Consider the following 20,229-nt stretch of genomic DNA (forward strand, 5'->3'; position numbering starts at 1 on the left):
GCCATCAGGTAAATGCAAATCAAAACCACAATGAGGTTTCACCTCACCTGGGTTAGAATGGCTCACATACAGAAATCTACCAACAACAGATGCCAGCAAGGATGTGGGTAAAAAGGGACACTAGCCCACTGTTGGTGGGAATGCAAACTGGTCAAGCCACTATGGAAGTCAGTCTGGAAATTCCTCAGAAACCTGAATATAACCCTACGACATGACCCAGCCATCCCACTCCTTGGAATTTCCCCAAAAGAACTTAACTTGGCAAATAAAAGAGCTGTCTGCACCTCAATGTTTATTGCAGTTCAATTCACAATAGGTAAGACATGGAATCAACCTAAATGCCCATCAACAGTAGACTGGATAAAGAAATTATGGGATATGTACTCTTTAGAATACTATACAGCAGTTCAAACAATGAAATCTGGTCATTTCCAACAAAATGGAGGAATCTGGAAAACATCATGCTGAGTGAAATAAGCCAGTCCCAAAGGAACAAATATCATATGTCCTCCCTGATTGGTGACAACTTACTGAGCACCTAAAAGGAAACGTGTAGTTTGAAATGGACACTATGAGAAACAATGACTTAATCATCCCTTGTCCTGACTGTCAATGAACAACTTACTAGTTTATTCCTTTGAGTATTTTTTTTTCTACTTAATACCACTGGTTGAACTCTTTAATTAACACAAAATTATTCTTAGGCATTTAAATTTAGCTTAAAAGTGATCCCTCTTTAATATGAGTGGGAATAAGAGAGGGAGGAGATGTACAGTTCAGCACATGATCATTCAGAGCTACTCCTAATGGTAGAGCTAGAAACACAACAGGGTATTCCAATTCAATCCCATCAAGGTGGCATGTACCAATGCCATCTCCATAGTCAAAGTGATCAGTTTCAGTTCATAATTGATCATAATGATAGGATTAAGTACCAAAGGGATCACATAAACAAGACTAGTGTCTGCTATTACTAACTTACAGAATTAAAAAGAAGAGAACAATCCCACATGGGAAGCAGGATACACAGCAGACTCATAGAATGGCAGATGTCCTAAACAGCATTGTGGCCTCAGAATCAGCCCTTAAGGCATTGGGATCCAGATAAAAAGCCCATGAGAGTATTTCAGGCATGGACAGCCAAGACACTGTGGCAAAAAAAAAAAAAATGACCTAAATGAAAGATCTCTGTGAGTGAGATCCCAGTGGAAAGAATGGGCCATCAAAGGAGGTACCTTTCTCTGAAGGGAGGAGAGAACTTCCACTTTGACTATGGCCTTGCCTAAATAAGATGGGAGTTTGTGAACATAAGAGGCTTCCATAGCCATGGTAGCTCATGACAAGAGCCTCAGGTGACTAGTGACATTTTAATAAGAGTGTCAATTATTAAATCAACAACGGGAGTCACTGTGCACCTACTCCCCATGTAGGATCTCTGTCCTCAGTGTGTTGTACTATGTGAATTAATGTATAATTAGTACTCAAACTGTACTTTATACTCTGTGTATATGTTTGGATGCAAACTGTTGAAATCTTTACTTAGTATATACTAAATTGATCTTTTGTATATAAAGATAATTGAAAATGAATCTTTTTGTGAATGGGATGGGAGAGGAAGTGGGGGATGGAATGGTTGTGGTTGGGAGGGAGGTTATGGGGTGAAAAGCCACTATAATCCAAAAGCTGTACTTCGGAAATTTATATGTATTAAATAAAAGTTGAAAAAAAAAAGAAAAAAAAAAAAAAACAAAAAAACAATAACAACCCCCTTCACTCAGCCCAGCTTCCAATGTAACCACCACTGTTGAGGAGAGAGCCAAGTAGGGTCATTAACATTGCAGGCAGAACCATAAATTTCCTTTTAGAGATGCCACCTTCCTTCTATTCAGGCCAGCTCTCCTCTCAGGCCATATACATATAAATGTGTGTGTGTGTGTATATATATATACACACACATTATATATATACATTATATACATTATATATATATATATATATATATATATATATATATAATGGAAGTGCCTTCCGTAAGGAGGTTCACACCTCCCTTATGATGTCTCTTCCAGTACCCCATGTAATAGATAGGCCTGGGCTTCATACCCACCCGATTATTATCAGGCTCCTTCTGTCAGTTTCTATTTGCCTCTCAATGGGAAAACTTCCTTATGGCTTACACAGTTTCTTTTTTTAGGTCCTCTAATAATGATTCTGTCCTGTGTTTTAGACACTGTGAATTTAATCTGCTTGTTAGTTTTCTCCAGACTTGAAACTGAAATTCTAGATGGCCATACACATGAAACCTCGGATGGAAGCAGTTTCTGAGAGCTGGCACTGTTTCCCCCTGGAGAGACCACCACCTGCTGGAACCCTGTCTTGACTTCCCAGGGACACCTCTTTTTAGCATGAAGCAGCCAGAGCAATCATCAGCCAGTTCCCCTAACAGAAGTTAGAGTCCATTCTTCTGAGGAAGGGAATGTGAGGAGTCAGATGGGTTAACTGGCAGTCGGCTAGTACCAATAGAAATTTAGGGTGCAAAATGCTTGCTTTCCCCAAAAGTTATCTTTAGCAACCACAAAAGTGTCTGTCTGTCCACTCCTTGGAAGCTTCCAATTTTACCATAAGAATAGCCAGGGAAGAATCGCGATTCCATCCTCCTGAGTTCACAGTTTACTGTGAAAACAAGTTAGCTATCCCACCCTTCTGGATGGCTTTTGTGTTTTACCAGCAAGCCAGTCAGGGCAAATAAGATTACAGATCAGGTATTTTGATGGGTTTTGTCCTTGCCTTGTACCTGTATCCAATTTCCAATTTTAGTATATGTGCTGCTGAAGCAAGCACTACTCACCTTGTACCTGAACATCAAGCTGATAAGTTTTTTTTCTTCCTTAAAATTGTGATTAAAAACCCCACTATGACCAGCCCCTTTGGGGTTTGCCTCTCTTGGAGCCGCCCTCCATACCATTCTTGCTGGAGGTCTCTGACTCTAATAAATCTTACTTTTAAATCTAAAAAACAAAAAGCCAATGACATATTGCAAAGATAGGATATAATAGACAGGTATCTAGATAGATGGATAGATAATCAATCAATAGACAGACAGAACTAGTTCTTCACCACAGACAACTTGAGAAGCATCATCTTACCAGACATACATCATACATTCACTTGGTTGAAATAAAACCAGTTAACTATTCAGCCTCCATTTCTTTATTCTTAATCCACTAAAATCTATGAAACCTATAAAGAACTATAAGCCTCATGGTACTCTTTTGGCTAATCCACGTCAGCAAGTGAGGGCAAGGGGCAGAGAGAAGATAAGTTATATAGGGATAAGAAGCTATATAGGGAGAAACAAACAAGAGGATAAAGAACAGTCTCATCAGTGAACCCGAATGAGAAAAAAAACCAGTGACTGGCTAGCACTGCGGCTCGCTAGGCTAATACTCCACCTTGCAGCGCCGGCACACCGGGTTCTGGTCCTGGTTGCGGCGCCGGATTCTGTCCCAGTTGCCCCTCTTCCAGGCCAGCTCTCTGCTATGGCCTGGGAGTGCAGTGGAGGATGGCCCAAGTGCTTGGGCCCTGCACCCCATGGGAGACCAGGAGAAGCACCTGGCTCCTGCCTTCGGATGGCGCAGTGTGCCGGCTGCAGCACGCCGGCCGCAGCGGCCATTGGAGGGTGAACCAACGGCAAAGGAAGACCTTTCTCTCTGTCTCTCTCTCTCTCTCTCACTGTCCACTCTGCCTGTCAAAAAATAAATAAATAAATAAATAAATAAATAAAACAATGACTATGCTTATTCACATGTATAATTTCAATATCTAGCACAGTACTAGGTACATAGTTGGAAAACAGCAAATAATTGTTGGATTTAAAAAGCATTATTACTGTATTATTAAAAAATAGTGAAAAACAAAGTGAGTCCAACATATCAGAAACTATATTACTTAAGAAATTTCTTTAAAATTGCCAGCAAAACTGAAAGAAATTTCCTGTGAATACATCGAGGCCTACTAAGATTCTGAGGCTTTTGTCCCTGGCTGTTGAAATTGTTTGTATATTGCTCAGATTGTAAAATATTTTGTTTTGGAAGAGTCAGTATAATTAGCAGAACTTTATTCACATATTATCTGTTCTTTCCCCTGCAAAAGTATAAGATCTCAGCAAAGCAATAAGGTTTCTAGCAATTATTTCATCATACTGGTTCCAGGTTCAGGGATTCCTTAATATGAATGTATCTCCAGTGCTGAAAATTATTTTTTATTAATATGTAATTTTAAGTAATTCATATTCATGCTGAGAAGGTTTATAGTAAAGAATAATTTTCAAATGAAATAAAAATCTCAAGAGGAACCTTGATACTTTTATTTTTTCAAGTAATTCCTATTGGTCTTTATTTCAGGAATATGAAAGGCAAACATTATCTCTTATGGAAAATTACTTCACCAACTTCTAAGACAGTGAATCACAGTAAATTAGCAAGTTTTATAAAACGATTCTACCATTGTTTCCTGATCTGTAAGGTGGATATGATAATAGTGACCTAAAACAAAGGGCTATCAGAAAGACAACTGAGTTACTACCTGTGCAACATCCAAATCAATTGTTTTTTCCTTTTGAATGGAAAATCTACATATTTCATTCTTTTTCTTTTTTCTTTTCTTTTTTTTTTTTTTTTGACAGGCAGAGTGGACAGTGAGAGAGAGAGACAGAGAGAAAGGTCTTCCTTTGCCGTTGGTTCACCCTCCAATGGCCACCACGGCTGGCGCGCTGCGGCCGGTACACCACGCTGATCCGAAGGCAGGAGCCAGGTGCTTCTCCTAGTCTCCCATGGGGTGTAGGGCCCAAGCACTTGAGCCATCCTCCACTGCACTCCCTGGCCACAGCAGAGAGCTGGCCTGGAAGAGGGGCAACCGGGACAGAATTCGGCGCCCCAACCGGGACTAGAACCCGGTGTGCCGGCGCCGCTAGGTGGAGGATTAGCCTATTGAGCCACGGCGCCAGCCATATTTCATTCTTAAAAATAATATACAACTTTGGGAAAGTGTTGTCTGGTGTGATTTTAATGATGATGTTAAATCTCTTTGTAAAGAGGTAAAAAATTCAGAATTCCAGAGGAAAAAATGTACCTAGTGCTGTTCAATCAGATTATAATGCAAGAGGTGGGCATTTAGCCTAACAGTTAATTTGCCTACATGCTATAACAGTTAGGATGCCCGCGTGCCATATCAGAATGCCTGGATTCAAGTCCAGACTCCACAGTCAACTCCTACCAATACACACACTTAGAAACAGCAAGCTATGGTTTAAGTTGTATAATCCCTGCCACTCATGTGGGAGACTCTGAGTTCTTGGCCCCAAGCTTTGGCCTGGTCCAGCCCCAGTTGTTGCAGATATTTGAGAAATGAACCAATGGGTAGAAGAGATCTCTCTTCTTTCCTTTCCCTTCTTCCCTCCCTCTTCCTCTTTTTCTTTCCTATTCCTCCTCCCTCTTCAACCCTTCTCTCTCTGAAAAAAAATTAAAATTTTTAAAAATAAAAAGTAATGCAAGCCACATATAAATGTTTGAATCTTCTAGTAGCAACATTACAATGGTAAAATTAAAGTTAATTTTAATGTACTTTAATTAAACTAATACATCAAAAATATTATTTCAACTTAAAACAGTTAATATATTTTATATTATTTTATTTGTGAAAAAAATCAAAATCTGGTATTATTTTACATTAACAGCCTATTTCTAATATTCAATAGCCACATGTGTCTGGGAGTTTCCCAGCTGGACAGAGCCTAGGACAAAAGCCAGGAAAACTCAGTGCCTGTTAACAGAGCAAGGGAATTAATCTAGAGTGAATTCATTCACCAGGCTGAATAGTGGAGAATCAAAGGAAAATCAAGTTTTCTGTGAGTGTTCTGCTGTCACCCCACCCCCAACACACATTTTTAAATCCATCTTTATTATTAAAATATCCATGTTTTAATAAATTTCTGGTGTCTTAGTTGTCTTGTTGTAAAGTGAAATAACGGTTACATCCTATTCCAAGAGGTTTTCACCATGAATGCATTTACAAAATATAGATCTTATTAAACCTATTGTACAGGCTGGCATTTTGACATACCAGATGAAGCTGCCACTTATGACACCCCATCCAGTATGGGGGTGGTTGGTTCAAGTCCCTGCTACTCCACTTTCAATTTGACTTCCTGCTAATGTGCCTGAGAAGGTAGCAGATGGTCTACAGTTGTATGCCCCATCACTCATGTAGGAGACCAGGATTGAGTTCCTGGCTTCAGCTTGGTTCAGATTTGGTTGTATGGCTAAGTGGGGAGTAAACCAGAAGATGGAAGATAGCCTTCTGTCTGTCTGTCCCTCTCTCTGTTGTCCTGCTTTTCGAATGAATAAATCATTTTTAAAAACCTATTGTATATATTGTTAATAAACTTTGATTTTGGTTTTCTTTTCATATTTATAATTTCTTATAATTAATTTTACAAAACTCTTTATGTGAGCTATCATTTATGTAGGCAATTTTTATGTTGATTATGCAACATATTTATATTTTATTATTATAATCACATTAAACAAATACCCATATGAATAAGTCTCTGTGCTCATCTGATTATTTCCTCAGGCTAGATTCCAGGAAGTGAACTTAGGGAATCAAAGGTTAGGCAAATATCTAAGTTTCTATTCTTATGCTTTCAAATTTATTCTCTCAGGATATACAGTGTATGGTAGAACAAAGTTTACAACACTTTAATCTTTAAATAATGACTTTTTGATGGGAGAGAATGGCATATTGTCACTGTTATGTTTTAAGTTTCTAGTTTTGAATATTTATACTGTTGAACATTTATCCTTGGTCTTGTTGATTAAACAGGTTCCAACTTTTTTCTGAATTGCTTGTTTCTATCTGGTGCCCCTAGGCCATGTCATTACTTTTTCATCAGACTCCTACAATTTCCTGTTTAGTCTGGCCAAGGGAAAGGGAAAGGGAAATGGAAAGTGAAGAGGAGGCCCTGCTGCTGGGCCTTGGAGCGCTCACTATTGGACTTTGGTCAGAATAAAACCCACTGTAGTTGCAATCAGTTAGGTCTTGGTAAGCAACTAAACTAACCTTTGGAATAGATCCATATACCCCCAACATCTGTCCGTTATATGAGCATGCAAATACTTTGGATTTTATAATGTAACTTTTGCTATTGCCTACAAAGACTCTTGAACCATGTGCATTCTTTTTTTGTATTTAACAAGATATTTTAAAAAATCCCTTAGAAACTGTGAGTTTCCCAGGTTCAATCTGCTATGGCCAGTATGTATGTATATATGTGTGTGTATATATATATAATGAATATATATTCTAATCTTAGGATATATATACCCTAAGAGTATATACATATATATGCACTTTAATTACATATATACATAAACATGTATATATATATACACATACATATATATATCCTAAGAGTATATACATATATATATATATATATATATCCTAAGAGTAGAAGTTCTCCAAGATTTTTAGAAACATATTGAAGATGCTAAAAATAATTATTCCCCATCTCCGCAGAGGAGGGAAAAATAATTCAAGAATGGTTCAAACAGCCAGAATCTGTCTACCATCATGACGGATCATTCTACCTTGTAAAAACATACATTCATTTATTAGTAAACATTTGTGTGCCTGCTCTGTTCCATGTATTGTTAAGAAAGTGAGCTAACAATAACTAAGATGTGCTTTTCTCTGAAGAACTGAGGTTTGAGCAAAGAAAACATGTGTAAATACACAGTTTGGTGATGAGTCTCTCAGTACAGGTATAGTCAAGGGACTGGTTATCCAGGCATAAAGGAGAAGAGTAACCACACAGATTGGGAAACCGATTTTGTGAGGAAATAGATTTTTGATAGTGTCTTGGGCTATGATTAGAAGTTCAGCGAGAAATAAAAAAAGGAAACAAAAACAGATCTGACAGAGAATAACAAAAGTTGCTCCCTTCATGAAGGGCATATCAGAGGATTTTAAGTAGAAGGGTACTGGTGACCAGAACAAGTCTGACTTCTGAGTCTCTTCCAGGTTGCTACAACTGTGTTGGCAAATGTGGTGCTTCACACTGACTCTTAGAACACTTGACTGTCAGCTTAAATAAAAACACATTGTCCAATTTTGACAATGACGCATATTAATAAGAAGGAAAAGAAGATTGCTGATTCCCAATGACACCAAGGACTGCTGCTATCTCATAGCACATACTCCTCTCATGAGGACTGTGAATGAATAAGGCAAGCTTGTATAATTGGCATGCTGGACATTTCTCTGGGCTCAAAAGCTTTTTTCTATATTTGAATTTTTCAAACCACAACATGACACCAACTAGACCAGAAAAATGTAATTGACCAAGAACGTCCTGTGATGTTTATAGTACATCCCTTGTTCTGCCAGTGCATTTTCAAAGTTGGGCTTTCTGAACTGAAATCTAATGGGATTTGGCTAACAATCCCCATGAAAATGCTGCTAGGATGTTCTTTAGCTTTTGATAGACTCTGAAAAACACAGGCAATATCATCTTGAAAAAAGAAAAGAGCTAGTTTTCTGCACTGGAGAAATAAAGCATAATGTAGCACTTTGACAACCTTGAAGGTGACTTTTCCAAGCCATTGATTAGCAGGTCCATGCCCTGAAATTCAAGTCAGGGAGATTCATTACAGTTCTTTCAGTCACTAGAGTATTAAAATCCAAAATGCATCATTAACTCAGAAGTCGGCTATGCCATTTGGCAATAAGGGATCATCTTGACTTTGGTGACAAAGCCATCTGTGCAGATTCTTTGGACTTCAACACAAAAGAAAGTAATTACTTTCTGTGTTGCAGATAAAAGCAATCATTTTCCTACTATTATTCACTTTTGTCTATTTAGTCAAATAGTATAGATTGCTGGGAAGAACCTTGGCATAGATCAGCTCCAAAGAACAAAAGCGTGTTGGACTTTGTCCATGAAAGAAGTTCAGCAGATTTTCATGGTGATAGTCTACCATGAAGAAGTTTAAAGGAATTTCCAAAATTGGACAAGTGGGAAAGTAGAACAGCAATCAGAAAATATAGAAAACAATTACAATTTCCTTCTTATACAATTGTCTGGTAAAATAAAACACAAAAGGACATCTCCCTCTCCCTCTCCCTCTCTCTGGCTGATTTTGTTCAGTACTGAAATGATAGAGGTTTTATTTTTATTTTTTAAAGCTTTATTTTACTTATTTGAAAGGCGGAGTTACAGAGAGGCAAAGGCAGAGAGAGACATCTTCCATCCACTGATATACTCACAAAATGGCCACAATGACTGGAGCTGGAGCCAGCAGCCAGGAGCTTCTTCTGGGTCTACTATGTGGATGCAGGGGTCTAAGGGCTTGAGCCACCTTCAACTGCTTTTCTAGGCCATAGCAGAGAATGAGATAGGAACTGGAGCAGCCGGGACTCAAACTGGCATCCATATGGGATGCTGGCACTGTAGGCAGTGGCTTTATCCACTATGCCACAACACCAGCCCCCATGTTTTGTTTTTGGAAATTTTTATTGACCTATTTTTATTTGAAATGGGAAAAGAGAGTGAGCAAAGTTCTGGGTTGGAGAATGGGAAGGAAATACCTCCCATCCACTTGTTTGCTCCCCAAATGCCTTGCAATAACTGGGCTAAGCAAAGCCAGGAGCTAGGAACTACATCCCAGTCTCCCACATGTGTGTTAGGAGCCCAAGTACTTCAGCCACCAGCTGTTGCCTCTCAGAATGCACATTAGTAAGAAGCAGGGATTGGAAACGGAGCCAGGACTCAAACCCATTCATTCCAATACTGGCAGGGGCAGTCAGAGACCAGTTTTAATAGTTGACAAATTGGTGCCTTGATAAAACATTTAACTTGATAGCATTCATTTTATTTAAGCTGGTTATACAAAAAGAATATAAAATTAGCCAATTAGATTTTTCTTTTAAAAATAATTCAAAACCAGCCTTTAGCCAGTGAACTCCTTTACTTCAAAAGAACACTTTTACTTGATGAGGCAAGAAAGCCAGTTGGGCACTTAGTTGGCATTTGGAGTTGGATCTCTGTACCTCCTTCTCACTAAGAAAGCCACATTATGTCATGGATGTATTGTCTGATCCAATTCTGGTAAGACCCCTTTTCTTCATCTGTGAAAAAAGGAGGTCAGTGGCAAAGCTCAGAAAAGTTATAACCCAATAAAGAGGTGTTATACTCCTGTTTTAGATATTTATTATATAGATATGACCCCTGCCTTCGAGAAACATTCTAGTGTGGGACCACAGACATAAGGATATTGTAATACAGTGGGGTAAACAATACAGTAGGAGGAAAAGGATAGAGGAGACCAAGTTTGCATGCAGGAGAAATATTGAGTTTCCCTGCTGCCTGGAGTAAAGGGTGATAATTAGGAGAAAGGAGTGTGTGTGTGTGTGTTTAACACTTAGTGAATCAGGCAGTTTTTCCTAGTGTATAGATCATTAAAATACATCTTGAAGACAGGCAAGTTCATCCAGCAAACTGTAGGTGAAGAGCATTTCAGGTTTTAAAAAAGTGAGGAGGCTAACAGATAAATGGGTGTTATGAAATGTTATACAAATGTTAGTTCCTGTTAATTGATATTAACATTGGTGCTTAACAATGAAAGAATGGAATAAATTATGTAGACAAGTAGGAATATTCAGAATCTATCTTCCACTTACTATCCCTGATAGGATATTGCTTGAAGACAAAAATAATATCCATGCTGAAACGTATGCAGGGTCTTTGACTTTACTTTTCTTTCTCCTATTTGAGTAGCATTTGTTGTAGCATCCTTAAGAATTACTTAGAGGACAAGATACTCCCATATCTCCCCCTTTTTAGGTTTTTATAGTTTCTAATAAAAATCCACTATATATTTTCCTTCCTTCATTTCCTTGCAAAGATTCAGGCAATCTGGCCACCTTAAAACCAAGAGAGCCAATCTGATGTCGCAAGGTCTAAGATAGTCAAAAACATCTTGACATATGGCAGGATTGTGTCTAGTGGATATCAGATTTTATAGCCATGGAGTGGCCATTTGGCACAATAGTTAACAGCCTACTTAGGATGCCCACATCTGATATCAGAGTGCCTGGATTAGAGGCCTGGCCCTGCTTCCAATTCCATCGTCCTGCTAATGTACACCCTAGGAGGCAGCAGGGGATGGCTCAAGTACATGGAAGATTTGGATTGGGTTTTTGCCTCCTGACTTCAGTCTGGCCCAGCCCCTGATGTTGTAGGCAATTGGGGAATGAACCAGTGGACAGACGATCTCTTTCTATCTGTCTATCTTGTCTCTCTCTCCCTCCCTCCCCAACCCACTCATTCTTTCTCTCTCTCTAAACCTTTCAAATGAATACATATAAATACATTTTTAGAAATATATAGAGTTATGAAAAAAGGACATTATAACAAGTTTGATCATTGCTCTCAGCTGTTCACATCTTTGGCACCACTTTGTCGTGTGTATATTCTAAAGCAGGTATACATCCTTATAATATTCATGCTGACCTTGCTCATGTAATTTGGTTTGGTAGACATGACTCGATCAAATATTTAAAAGTACTTGTAGGGTTTCTCTTGCCTTCCATACACCTTGATCTAGGGGAAGAACATATCTCAGATATTGATTATCTGTTCATTTTGAGAACCAGAATGAAATAGAGTAGAGCAAAAGCAAACCTCAATTCCAAATTTTAAAAAGTGACAATTTGGCCACTTAAAATCCAAGACAGACAACTTGATACTATAAGTCAGATTGGTGAAAAAATCTTGATGTAAGGTAAGACTGTGGCCAATGAATATCAAAATGTAGCATAAGTTTTGGAGCCAAGATTAGTCAAGCTTTTAGAAATCATTGGAACCCCATCCAAACTGCAGATATGTATTTCAAAAAGTCAATATGTATTTATATGTAAACTGTTAGAGTTTGGTGTTGCTTTGTATGAAACACAAATTAGTTCAGTTCTTTTTTGGGTTCATATATGTTTAGGGGCTGAGTTTCTAAAATGATTACTATGGGACCGGCACTGTGGTGCAGCAGGTGAAGCCACGGCCATATGGATGCCAGTTTGAGACCCAGCTGTTCCAATTTCCATTCAGCTCCCTACTAATATACCTGGGAAGGTAGTGGAAGATGGCCCAAGTTCTCGGGCCCCTGCATCCATGTGTGAGACCTGGAAGAAATTCTTGGCTCTGGGCTTTGACCTGACCCAGTTCTGGTCTGTTGCAGCCATTTAGGGAGTTAACCAGTGGATGGAAGATCTCAATATTCCTCCCTCTCTCTCTCTCTCTCTCTGCAACTCTTTCAAATAAATGAATAAGTCTTTAAAAACATTATTATTATGTCACTAGTTTTAAGGAAGTATCTAATGGTTCCATTCTCAAAAGAAAGTATTTATATTCTAATCTTACTAGCAATATATAAAATTATTTATCATAAATTAAAATAATTAAATTTTTATTTCAGTCTTAAATAACCGCTTGAATAATCACACCGCTGTCATTCAATTTCTTGGACTTTGGCATGAGATTGGTCATTGTTATTCTCATTTCCTCTTCCATACAAAGGGTTTTTTTAATATATGTATTTATTTGAAAAAAAAGGGAAAGAGAGAGAGAGAGGGAGAGAGGAGTCTCATCTGCTGGTTCACTCTCTAAATACCCACAACACCTGGCTGAAATAAGAAGCCAAAAATTCAGTCTGGATCTCCCACCTGGATGGCAGAAAACCAACTTCATTGAGCCATCACCAGTTTCACAAAGATTTGCATATTCAAAGGAATGTTGCATGATCTAGTGTTGGAAATTAGAACAATCTCAGGCTAATTGTTCACATAGTGTCTTATATACAGAGGGACTTCAAATAGCTCTTGGAAAATAGAATTAAATGTTTATTTTGGCAAAAAAAATTCTGAAATATATGTATCATATTTTCATAATACACAATGTCATCAATTTTTAGAAGATGTGTGTGTTGTTTAAAATTATTATTGTACAAAATTAAATTCATCTTCTCATTTCATTTTCCATAAAATTATTGAAGTACTCTTAATGTGATTGTGTTTTTCTCTTAAAAACTAAAATATCCCTTGGTGTTATTTTGGTGTACTGCTGTGAAGAGCTTAGATTACAAAATCATGGAACTAATAAAACAAACAAACAAACTAAAATGCTCTGCCACATTTTTACAGAGTATGTTCTTGTGACCTCTTTTGAAATGAACTTGAGGCACTACATTGCTTTCTCCCATGGTCTGTCAATTTTAAAAGGCTAACAGAGTCCCCAAAAGACCACTTCAGAAAAGAGTGTTGGGGCCAGAACTTTAAAAGCAAGTCCAGGGATTCTTCTCAAGGAAGGTATCAAGAATGGACATACAGGGAAGAAGAGACCTACACAACCCAATGGCACTGCATGTGCTGATTTTAGTATATGGTGATGGTTTGTTTGGTGTATATCCAGTTGTAAATGATTGTAAAAGAAAAAGTGGTCAGGGTATGGTGTGAAAATAATCCTCTACACTCCGAAGCTAAGTGAATGAGCCCTAGAATCAGTCTACAAATGCAGAATAAATGTAATGTTTTTATTGATGATCCATCAGAATTTGAAGGAGAGAATAAAACAGCATATAAGCAAGAGTTGCAATGCATGTCTTATAAAATTTATGACTTGAGAAATAAACCCCACAGAGAGTGCCTCCATTCAGATACCATATGAGGAATGTGTCACAGAGTCAGTAAGAAAGACCAAGCAAATGACTGGAAATGGATTAACTCAGTACATCTGGTGACATAAAACTGCAGGGAACTTATTCTAGCTCTGTTCATGCATTTTCCACAGGTTGCTTAACCTTTTTGGACATCAGTTCCCCTTCAGCAAATGGAATGATGGCTATGGGTGTGACTATATCTGTCACCCTTTTGAATTCTCACTTCTAATACTTCTCTAAAATGCTGTGTTGTGAGATTCATTATTTAAATAACTTTCACAAATATTCAAGACAGTTCCCAAATCCCAAATTTATGTGAGCCAAAAATGATTCTTTTATAGCACTATAAGATATATTTTCATATTAGACTATTCAGCATTTCTAAAAGTGCAAGCAAAATCTCCTCTAAAGAACAAAAAGTGAGCTTAAAAAGTTTTCATGGAATAAATATATACCCATCTAGTAGATTTTTTGTTTGGGAACTATAGAATTTAATTGTTCATCTCCTAACCATTCTGCAAAAATGGGAGCATTTTGGCATTGTGAAAAGTTGAAGTATAGAAGCTGCTCTTTTTTGATTCTCCTCTGAGGGAAAGAAATCATTTTTTTCATGGAACATATCAAAGCTAGAGAGATAACAAATTCTCAGATTCAGCTATTTTCATAACTGTGGAAGTTTTTCTGTACTAAAAATGAATAAAATACTTTGCCAGCATCATTGCAAAGCAGGCAAAAGAGGAAGTATGTGCCGGCTTTGGGACTAAGGTGCTATGCTTATTCCTCTTTCCAAAGACTTTTAATGCAGTTGTCTCTTAAAACCATTCCCAGTCTTTTTGTATTCTGTGATGTAGCTTATTTCTCAAATTTAAGGAATGAAATACAAGTCAAGGTTGTGATTTTTTAAATGTAGGAGGTGATCCTCTCTATAAACTATAGACTTCTATTTAACTTCCTGAAATTTCTGAATTGGTCTATCCCTATTAAAGTGTATGTGTGCCTGTGTATGTAGGCATGTATTTATAGTAACACAAGCATCCCTGAAGCACTTTTTCCCATTAAGAAGTTGGCAGGATTCCACACAAATTCTCATTATTTTCTTGTACTTTTGGATTTACTTAAATATTTATCGAGTTTCTGCTGTGCTCTGTATATATGAAACACCAAGATATAGAAAAGGCAGTCTGATTGGAAGGAGTGGCATGTAATGTTACAACAAGGATGGGATGGATGCTCAGAGACCAGAGGAATGCTGGTAAAAGATAAGGAGAGAAGTGTAGTGATATGCAAATCTTGCTTTGTAACAGTACATGATGGTAATAGTGGAAAAATACAACCATGTTATCAAATTGTGGTCCACAAAACAGCAGCCTGGGCATCACCAGGGAACTCAGTAGAGATGCAGAATTACAGGGGCTGGTGTTGTGGCAGAGCAGGTTAAGCACTCATTTGCAGTGCTGGTCATGTAATAGTGCTGGTTTTCTCTGCTTCCAGTCCAGCTTCCAGCTACTGCATGTGCGAAGACAGCAGAGGATGGCCCAAGTACTTGGGCCATGCTACCCATGTGAGAGATAAGGATCAAGCTCCTGGCTCCTGACTTCATCTTGGCCCAGTCTTGGTTGCTGTGGTCATTTGCAGAGTGAACCAGTAGATGGAGATCTCTCCCCCACACCCCCCGCTGCTCTTTGTCAGTTTTTCAAAGCAATAAATAATAGAATTTTAGGAAGAAGACAAGATGGCAGAATAGGGAAAGGGTGTGCTATGGGGAGCAACTGGGAGCAACTTGGACTAGACTAAGTTACTGGAATTAAGACTTATTCTATGCATCTGCTCTCCCACAATATGGCGCTGGGAGAGGAGAAAACAGCTTCTACGCAGCTGCCTCTTGTCAACTTGAGTGATGACCTCCAGGAGCTGATCCTGCTCCTGATTGGAGGAGAGCAGCGTACTCGGCGTGTGGGCAGCCGAGTTGGGATTGGCGGAAGAGGACTATAAAGCAGGAGAGAGACGGCATGCACCAGGAACATCTAAGGGGAACATCTGAGGGAACACCTGTGCAGCCCCCGAGAGAGCCGGCCAGCGGTGTGCCGCTCCCCTGCGGAAGTGGGGCAAGTGGCCAGGGGGAACCGCCCTTCCACGGAGGTGGAAGGGACAGTAGCCAACCCGGGAAGAACCAGCAGCAAACCCGGGAAGGGCCGAGCAGACAAAAGAACAGCGCAGGGTCCTGTGTCGTTCCTCCGTGAAGAGGGGGAGCGACAGTGTGCTACTCTAGCCTAGAGAAACATATTTTTAAAAAGTGAAGAAAGTACATTCTCAGGGATGAATTACAGAGAAAGCTACAGTGGAAATTCTACAGAAGGAAGAGGGATGCCAAAGATCTGTGCAGAAGGAGCACACAAGCAGGAATGAGCATGGAATCACACATGGCCCCAGTAGCTAAGAGCTGGAGAAAGGGCCAGCTCTGAAAAGCAAGAGGAGATCAGACTGCAGCAGCCCATGCCACTGGTGATATAGCCCAAAGGAGAGCTTGATGAACTACACGGTGTTTGAGTATCTCCAGGAGCCCTAAGAGGGACAGGCTACCCAACAGATCAGCGAAAAGGGGGCATATTTCTCTCTCTCCATGCCTCCCCCCTTCAATGGTACTCAAAACCAGCTGGGCAAAGGTGGATGCCATTTTGGACATAAGTAGCCACTGCAGAAGCTCTTGTGCAAACCCCCAAGAACTGGCAGGGACAAGATGCAATCTTGTCAGTAGTAGCAACAGCAGCAGCTCAGGTACGCACACCTGGCAACAAGTGGGGCTAAGGAGTCATTCTGACACTAGTACTGGCTGCAGAGGCCCTTGTGCATGACCAGCAACCAGTAAGGAGAATGCACCATTATACAATGAGCAGGGGCTGTGGTCAGTCGCTCTTGTGCAACATGTGTGATAAAAAAAATTCACATTCCCCACTGACTTTGAGGCTAGGAGGATTGGCAGGGGCTGGGCACCCAAATACAACTATGAGGTGTCCCCAGCCTCTTGACATATCACAGCTTCCAGGGCTCAAACTGACTATGCAGAGCACTGCAGGAAAGCTGACTTTGGAAGCATCTCTGCCTCTGTGTGTCAGACAGGCTAGTGGGGCAGAACAGACCCTCTGAACTCTCCCCCATCTGCCTTGACTGTGGGAGCTTTGAATTCTGTGACTGCATGAGGGGGCACAAGATGTAACTGGGTCTCTGTGCAATCACTATGAGAGGCTTGACATGCTCAGAGCGTCCAGCTTTCCTGGATAGGGTCATCAATCAGGATTTGTGCTCACACTGCACACTGCATAGATTGTGTGTGGTTCACATGGCAGTGCAGATGAGTACTGCACCCACGGTGGGTGGGAAGAATTGCTATGTTCCTAATGTTGTACTTATGAAATGCATGCAAATGAATTAATTCATTAAAAGAATATGCATGAGTATTTGTGTCAGTTATATGCAAATATGATGTCATTTTATACAAGAGACTTGAGCATCTGCAGATTTTGGTATCCATGGTGATGTTGGAAACATTGCCCATGGATACTAAAAAATGATTGTGTATTGTCATTGGTGGACTTGACATGATGTAATATCACAAGTTCCCAAGCAGCTTATAGCCTCACTCTTCCATGCTGGGGCTCCTGCTAAGAAGGATGAAATTTCACCTTTCACTTACTCCCTCTGAAGGAATATGATTCATTATTCTAAGGGACAGTTTAATTAGCAACTTCTTGATAAAGTTCTTTTTATCTCCTTGGGAGAAATATTGCTTTAGTCTCTGTATTCCATGCTGTGAACACTTGGTCCTTTGCATCTCATTTATAATATAGTATTACAGCTATTGTTTATGTATCTATTTCATCTACTGAACTCTGAGTTCTAGAGAGCAGAGTTTAGGTTCACTATTTTTATATTTCAATTCTTCATCACAGTACCAAGCCAAAAGTGGCTGAATAAGTGAATGAGTGAATGGAAGAACCATAAAATCACTAAAACCTTGAAGGAGAAATGAGTGCAATTGGATGATGGAAAACATACAGAAAGGAATGACCATGCTCATCTAAGAGGAACTGAATGGAAATCCTTCTGTAAAGATGGTACCCATTCTTAATGTTTTTGTTTCTATTGATAGAATGACTTGCACTGGAAGTGTGATTTTCATTGTCACATTACACAGGACTCTCATGTAGGGAGATATTGGTCCACATGTCCATTTATTTTTAAGGATACTGATAATAGCAAATTTTGGATTATGTTGTAGAAGAATGAAAAATCTGTTGAAATTAGCATGCTTGAAACTGTTTTACAAACATGGAATCTTTTGCCAACAGCTGATTAAAACATAGCATCTCAGGTTTCTGAGGAATCTCCAGACTGACTTCCATAGTGGCTTTACCAGTTTGCATTCCCACCAACAGTGGGTTAGTGCCCCTTTTCCCCACATCCTTCCAAGTATCTGTTGCTGGTAGATTTCTGTATGTGAGCCATTCTAACCGGGGTGAGATGAAACCTGACTGTGGTTTTGATTTGCATTTACCTGATGGCTAGTGATCCTGAACATTTTTTCATGTGCCTGTTGGCCATTTGGATTTCCTCTTTTGAAATGTGTCTATTGAGGTCCATGGCCCATCTCTTAAGTAAGTTGCTTGTTTTGTGGTTGTGGAGTTTCTTGATCTCATAGATTCTGAATATTAACCCTTTATCTGTTGCATAGTTTGCAAATATTTTTTCCCATTCTGTTGGTTACCTCTTCACTTTCCTGACTGTTTCTTTTGCAATACAGAAACTTCTCAATTTGATGTAAACCCAATTGTTAATTCTGGCTTTGACTGCCTGTGACCAGAGTCTTTTCCAAGAAGTCTTTGCCTGTGCCTATATCTTGCAGGTTTTCTCCAATGTTCTCTAATAATTTAATGGTGTCAGGTCGTAGATTTAGATTTTTAACTCATGTTGAGTGGATTTTTGTGTAAGGTATAAGGTAGGGGTCTTGCTTCTCACGTGGAAAGCCAGTTTTCCCAGCACCCTTTATTGAACAGACTGTCCTTACTCCAGGAATTGATTTTAGATCCTTCATCAAATATAAGTTGGCCGTAGCTGTTTGGATTGATTTCTGGTGCTTCTATTGTGTCATGTTGGTCTATCCGTCTGTTTCTATACCAGTATCATCCTGTTTTGATTGCAATTGCCCTATAGTATGTCTGGAAATCTGGTATTCTCATGCCTCCAGCTTTGTTTTTGTTATACAAGATGGCTTTAGCTATTTGAGGTCTCCTGTGCCTCCATATGAATTTCAGCATCATTTTTTCCAGATTTGAGAAGAATGTCTTTGGTATTTTGGTTGGTATTGCATTGAATCTATAAACTTTGGGAGAATGGGCATTTTGATGATATTGATTCTTCCAATCCATTCCAATCCATGAGCATGGAAGATTTTTTTTTTTTTTTTTTGCTATCCTCTTCTATTTCTTTATGATTTTGTAATTCTCACTGTAGAGATCTTTGACATCCTTGGTTAAGTTTATTCCAAGGTATTTGATTGTTTTTGTAGCTATTGTGAATGGGATTGATCTTAGCAGTTCTTATACAACCCAGCTATCCGACTCCTTGGAATTTATCCAAAGGAAATTAAATAGGCAAATAAAAGAGCTTCCTGCATCTCAATGTTTATTGCAGCTCAATTCACAATACCTAAGACATGGAATCATACTAAATGCCCACCAACAGTAGACTGGGTAAAGAAATTACGGGATATGTACTCTATAGAATACTATACAGCAGTAGAAAAAAATGAAATCCGGTCATTTGCAACAAAATGGAGGAATCTGGAAAACATCCTGCTAGGTGAATTAAGCCAGTTCCAAAGGAACAAATATCATATGTTCTCCCTGATTGGTGACAACTAACTGAGCACCTAAAAGGAAACCTGTTGAAGTGAAATGGACACTATGAGAAATAATGACCTGATCAGCCCACGTCCTGACTGTTGAGGAATAACTTACTACTTTATTCCACTGAGTATTTTTTTCTACTTAATACCATTGTTTAAACTCTTTAATTAGCACACAATTATTCTTAGGTGTTTAAATTTAACTGAAAAGTGATCCCCATTAAATATAAGAGCAGGAATAAGAGAGGGAGGAGATGTACAGATTGGCACATGCTCAATCGGACTTACCCCTAATGGTAGAGTAGAAACATGCCAGGGGATTCCAATTCGATCCCATCAAGGTAGCATGTACCAGTGCCATCTCACTAGTCAAAGTGATCAGTTTCAGTTCATAATTGATCATAATGATAGATCTAAGGGTCAAAGGGATCACATAAACAAGACTAGTGTCTGCTAATACGAACTGGTAAAATTAAAAAGGAGAGAACGATCCAATATGGGAAACAGGATACACAGCAGACTCATAGAATGGCAGATGTCCTAAATAGCACTCTGGTC

The sequence above is a fragment of the Oryctolagus cuniculus genome, chromosome 4 (genome assembly GCF_964237555.1).
Source record: "Oryctolagus cuniculus chromosome 4, mOryCun1.1, whole genome shotgun sequence".
NCBI classification, from domain to species: domain Eukaryota; kingdom Metazoa; phylum Chordata; class Mammalia; order Lagomorpha; family Leporidae; genus Oryctolagus; species Oryctolagus cuniculus.